This window comes from Arachis ipaensis, chromosome B06 (assembly GCF_000816755.2).
Source record: "Arachis ipaensis cultivar K30076 chromosome B06, Araip1.1, whole genome shotgun sequence".
In the NCBI taxonomy this organism is placed as follows: Eukaryota; Viridiplantae; Streptophyta; class Magnoliopsida; order Fabales; family Fabaceae; genus Arachis; species Arachis ipaensis.
This window is the reverse complement of record NC_029790.2, coordinates 107,808,053-107,814,299: the sequence shown is the minus strand read 5'-3', so window position 1 is coordinate 107,814,299 and position 6,247 is coordinate 107,808,053. Positions and strand designations below refer to the sequence as shown.

Here is a 6,247-nt window from a genome sequence, read left to right as displayed (position 1 = left end):
TCTGTTAGAGACTTCAGCTTGCCCATTAGTTTGTGGATGATATGGAGTAGCCACCTTGTGGCGAATTCCATACCGAACCATGGCAGAGTAAAGCTGTTTGTTGCAGAAGTGAGTGCCCCCATCACTGATCAGTACTCTAGGGACACCAAACCTGCTAAAGATATGTTTCTGGAGGAACTTCAGCACTGTTTTAGTATCATTGGTGGGTGTGGCAATGGCCTCAACCCATTTTGATACGTAGTCAACTGCCACCAGAATATAAGTGTTTGAGAATGATGGTGGGAAAGGTCCCATGAAGTCAATTCCCCATACGTCAAACAACTCAATCTCCAAGATTCCTTGTTGAGGCATGGCGTAACCATGAGGCAGATTACCAGCTCTTTGGCAACTGTCACAGTGACGTACAAACTCTCGGGAATCTCTATAGAGTGTGGGCCAATAGAAGCCACATTGGAAGACCTTGGTGGCTGTTTGCTCACCTCCAAAATGGCCTCCATATTGAGATCAATGCAATGCCAAAAGATCCTCTATGCTTCTTCTCTAGGAACACACCTACGGATTATTCCGTATGCACATCTCTTAAAGAGATAGGGTTCATCCCACAAGTAGTACTTCGCATCAGTGATTAATTTTTTCTTTTGTTGCCTGTTGTACTCTTTGGGTATGAACCTTGCAGCTTTATAGTTTGCAATATCGGCAAACCATGGTGTTTCCTGAATGGCAAATAAATGCTCATCCGGAAAAGTCTCAGAGATCTCAAGAGAAGGGAGGGACGTCCCTTCTACTGGCTCTATCCGGGACAGATGATCGGCCACTTGGTTCTCTGTCCCTTTTCTGTCTCTTATTTCAATATCAAACTCTTGCAGAAGCAACACCCATCTGATGAGCCTGGGTTTTGAATCCTGTTTTGTGAGTAGATCCCAAATGGCATCCTTCTATAAGCAAACACGCCAGATGGACATGTGAATGCTGTTTTCTCTTGATCCTGGGGATCTACTGCAATCTGGTTATAGCCTGAGTAGCCATCCAAAAAACAGTAATAATCATGACCTGCCAGTCTTTCTGGCATCTGGTCTATGAATGGTAAAGGAAAATGATCCTTTCTGGTGGCTGTATTAAGCCTTCTGTAGTCAATACACATGCGCCACCCTGTAACTGTTCTTGTAGGAACCAGTTCATTTTTTTCATTATGAATCACTGTCATGCCTCCCTTTTTTGGGACGACTTGGACAGGGCTCACCCAGGGGCTATCAGACATAGGATAAATAATCCCAGCCTCTAATAATTTGGTGACCTCTTTCTGCACCACTTCTTTCATGGCTAGATTTAGCCGCCTCTGTGGTTGAACCACTGGTTTAGCATTATCCTCCAATAAGATTTTGTGCATGCATCTAGCTGGGCTTATGCCCTTAAGGTCACCTATGGACCACCCAAGAGCTGTCTTGTGTGTCCTTAGCACTTGAATAAGTGCTTCCTCTTCCTGTGGATTTAAAGCAGAGCTTATGATCACTGGAAAAGTATCACCTTCTCCCAGAAATACATATTTCAGGGATGGTGGTTATGGTTTGAGCTCGGGTTTAGGAGGTTTTTCCTCTTCCAGAGGAAATTTCAGAGGCTCTTTCATCTCCTCTGAATCCTCCAAATCAGGCTGAACATCTTTAAAGATGTCTTCCAACTCTGATTCGAGACTCTCAGCCATGTTGATCTCTTCTACCAAAGAGTCAATAAGATCAACTTTCATGCAGTCTTTTGATGTGTCTGGATGCTGCATGGCTTTGACAGCATTCAACTTAAACTCATCATCATTGACTCTCAGGGTTATTTCCCCTTGTTGGACATCAATGAGGGTTCGTCCAGTTGCTAGGAAGGGTCTTCCTAGAATGAGAGTAGTGCTCTTGTGCTCCTCCATTTCCAGCACTACAAAGTCAGTGGGAAAGGTGAATGGCCCAACTCTGACAATCATGTCTTCAATCACGCCTGATGGGTATTTAATGGAGCCATCAGCAAGTTGGAGACATATCCGGGTTGGTTTAACTTCCTCAGTTAAACCAAGCTTTCTGATAGTGGATGCAGGTATCAGGTTGATGCTTGCCCCAAGATCACATAAAGTTGTCTTGGTGCAATTACCTTCTAATGTGCATGGTATCAGAAAACTCCCAGGATCTTTAAGCTTTTCACTTTTCAGAATGACTGCACTGCATTCTTCAGTGAGGAGAACTCTTTCAGTTTCTCTCCAATCCTTTTTATGACTCAAGATCTCTTTCATGAACTTGGCATAAGAAGGTATTTGCTCCAGTGCCTCTGCAAATGGGATCTTTATTTCAGGAGTCCTTAGATAATCTGCAAAGCGAGCAAATTGCTTATCCTGCTCCTCTTTCCGGAGTTTTTGAGGATAAGGTATCTTGGCTTTATATTCCTCAACCTTAGTTGCTGTAGGTTTATTGCCTACAGAAGTGGTTGAAGAAGCCTTTTTAGAGGGGTTGTCATTAGCACTTGTGTGTATCTGATCCCTCTCTGGTAATTGAGTTCCAGAGTTAGAAGCTGGAGTGACGTTAGACGCCAATTCCTTGTCTGTTCCTGGCGTCTGAACGCCAGAACTGTGCCCATTTTGGGCGTTCAACGCCAGATCCTACCCATTTTGGGCGTTCAACGCCAGATCCTTGCTTGTTTCTGGCGTTGAACGCCAGTCCTTGCTTGTTACTGGCGTTGAACGCCAGTCTTGGGCATGGTCTGGGCGTTCAGTGCCAGCCTTCCACCAGATTGCTGGCGTTTTAATGCCAGAATTACTTTTTCCTGGGCTCTTACTGTCCTCAGGTAAAATATATATATATATATATATATATTATTTAATTAATTAATTTTATTTTCGAAATAAAAAAATTAAAATAAAATAAATAAAAATGGGTGAAGAATTTCGAAAAAATGAGGAGAGAGAAAGTGGTTAGGAAGTTTTTGAAAAAGATATGAATTTTTTTTAAAAAAAAATCTGAATTTTTAAAAATAATTTTCGAAAATTTGTTTTAAAATAGAGAGGGAAGATATTTTTGAATTTGAGGAGGAGAGAGAAAAACAATAAAATAGCACAAGAATTAAAATTTTTAGATCTAATGCTCCTTGTTTTCGAAATTTTTTGGAGGGAAAACACCAAGGAACACCAAACTTAAAAATTTTAAGATCAAGACACAAGGAAAAACTCAAGAACACTTTGAAGATTCACAATAACACAAGAACATGAGTAAGGAACACCAAACTTAAAATTTTTAGAAAACCAAAGAAAAATCAACAAGAAAACACCAAACTTAAAGTTTGGCACAAGATTTAATCAAGGGAAAATTATTTTTGAAAAAGATTTTTAATAAAACTGGTGCCCAATCATCAAGAACATAAACCAACACTCTAGCCAATTGGGCAATAAATGTAACACTTGTTTTGAAGAAGGATATTTTTAACCAAGAACAATAATAAGAGACTCTAAACCAAAAAAAAAATTTTCCTAATCTAAGCAACAAAATAAACCGTCAGTTGTTCAAACACGAACAATCCTCAGCTTTGGATCCTTTTCTGGCGTTGAACTCCAACTTGCAACTTGTTTCTGGCGCTGGACGCCAGAATTGGGCAGAGAACTGGCGTTGAACGCCAGTTTACGTCATCTATCCTTGAGTAAAATATGGACTATTATATATTGCTGGAAAGCCCTGGATGTCTACTTTCCAACGCAATTAAAAGCACGCCATTTGGAGTCCTGTAGCTCCAGATAATCCATTTTGAGTGCAGGGAGGTCAGAATCCAACAGCATCAGCAGTCCTTTTTCAGCCTGAATCAGATTTTTGCTCAGCTCCCTCAATTTCAGCCAGAAAATACCTGAAATTATAGAAAAATATACAAACTCATAGTAAAGTCCAGAAATATGAATTTTGCCTAGAAACTAATGAAAATAAACTAAAAACCAACTAAAACATACTAAAATCTATATGAAATTAACCCCAAAAAGCGTATAAAATATCCGCTCATCAAGAGGCTTGGAGACTGAAAGTTAGGGTTCTAAGGCTTTGGGTTGTACCCTCTTTTGGTAACCATGAGGTTCCTAACTCAACGGAGATAATTCTCCTTGATGAGCATGTTAGCCCCTATTAGCTTCTCTTTTAAATATGGTCTTACTTGTTGTTTTTTAAGTTTTCAACTTTAAATTATGTGTTTTATTATTCTGATTTTGTTCTTTTGTTCGATTTCTAGTGTGGAAAAATACAAGCTACAGTCAAGAAACCACTCCTTAATAGGTTTAGGGATCATATAGTTGAAGGACAAGTTTATAGAATGACATATTTTACTGTTGTGTCAAATCATGATAGTTATAGAGTAACTTCTCATGAATTCAAATTGGTTTTCCTTCACCGAACCACTGTTGTAGCTGTTGATGAAGATGTTATCCCTAAGAGTTGTTTCAACATGTTTCCTTTTTCTGAGCTGCTGAACATGACCCAAGATTATGATTTTTTAGTTGGTGTGTATATCTTCCTGCTTTTCTGTTATTGAAGTTTTTTTAACAAATCCTTTGAATAGTTAATAGGTTGTGTTTATTTGGAATAGATGTCATTGGTCTTTTAACTTCAGTCGGAGAAGAGAAAGAATATGCAAAAGAGGGGAAAATTGTGAAAATGATTGCATTGGAATTAAATTCAAAAGAGTTTGTTGATTAAGTCATTTCTGGTGCTTTCTCTTTATCTTTTAATGATCTTTTTTGCTTATTTTCTGTTTGATTCTTTGTCATCTTTTGAGTTTCAGTCTTACAGTGCGATGTGCATTGTTTGGGGATTATGTTAATTAAGTAAATCATTTTCTTGCCTCTGGCTATGTGGAGCAGCCTGTTGTAGTCATTTAACTTGCAAAAGTCAAGTTCTTTAGGGGTATATTGTTTTTTTTTCTGTACATCTCATGGCTGCTCTAGGTATTGTCTCCAATAAAGTTTGCTAGACTCTTTCTTTGTTGCTGTGTAGGTCAAGTAGGTCTTCAAAATGTGATGTATGCCACTCAAATGTTATTTAATCCTGATATTCCTGAAGTTGTTGAATTCAGGCAGAGGTTAGCATGCTTTATTTTGTTGATGTTTATTGTATTCTTTATTTACAAGCAATCTGGAGTAACAAGTACAAGTATTTGTATTTTTTTTTTAGTATGATTGAGCAAGGTGTTAATGGTACCCAGCCACTGTTTATTGCAAATGAGGGTAAAGTTCTCTCCTTAGAAGATGATTTCATGCGTTTAACTAGAAAATACACTATTGAAGAGCTTCAAGATAACAATCCGGTTGTTTTCTTTTGAGTTAGTTGTCTTTCTGTTTCTTTTATACAGAAATGAACCGAAAAAGAAAATCAAACAAGAATTTCCAGATCTATTTTTTCATTCATGTTGTTAATTAACTCTGAAATGCCCATTGGATAGGAGGGTTCTTTTATCATTTTTGGTGCAATCCAAGGTATTATTGAGGATGGAGGTTGGTGGTATTCTGCTTGTGTGTGTGGAAAGGGTATCTATCCTCAAAATGGTGCATATTATTGTGATTTTTGTTTGAAGCACATAACTAATGTCACTCTAAGGTCAGAAATTTTGTTGAAAATGTCTTCTCATTTTGTAGAGTGGATTGTTTATAAAAATAAGGTTTCTTCATATTATTTATCTGAATGATTGTGTTCTTTTTTTTTTTCTCTGCAGATTAAAATAATAGTTGAAGATCATACTGAGGAAGGTATTTTCCTTCTCTTTGATCGTGAGGCATCTTATTTGCTTAAGAAATCATGTGCTGACTTGTTTATTGAGGTTCAAAGAGATGCAAGTGTATGTTGTTAGTTTTCTTTTATGTGTTGTTCACTTTATGGTTTGCCATATTTCTTATTCAAACTCTATATTTCTTATGTATTACTTTCAAAATAGCTTATATGTGGGGATACTTATCCTCCCATATTCTAAGGGCTCATTGGAAAGAAGTTGCTGCTCAAGGTTGATACCAAAGGTGTCCCACATGATACATTTTATGGGACTTTCCGAGTTAGGAGAAATTGTGATGATTCCACCATTATTGCGATATTTGAACTTCTCGATTATGATGCTGATGACGAGTCTACTCCAAAAAAGGTTAGATATACATACAAATATTTTTAGATTGTGTTAATTCATCATTAATTTCTTATTTTTTATTTTTTTATTGTACTGTGGTGAATTTCTGTTATGGTCTTATGTATTTTTAAACTCT

The 6,247-nt window shown here is 37.6% G+C and overlaps 1 long non-coding RNA gene across 1 annotated transcript; it reads left to right on the top strand.

Annotated features, from left to right (window-relative positions):
• LOC110264103 lies at window positions 4,344-5,269 on the top strand. The gene is made up of 4 exons (XR_002349834.1): window positions 4,344-4,501; window positions 4,588-4,904; window positions 4,995-5,079; window positions 5,172-5,269. It is a non-coding gene; the product is annotated as an uncharacterized LOC110264103 (long non-coding RNA).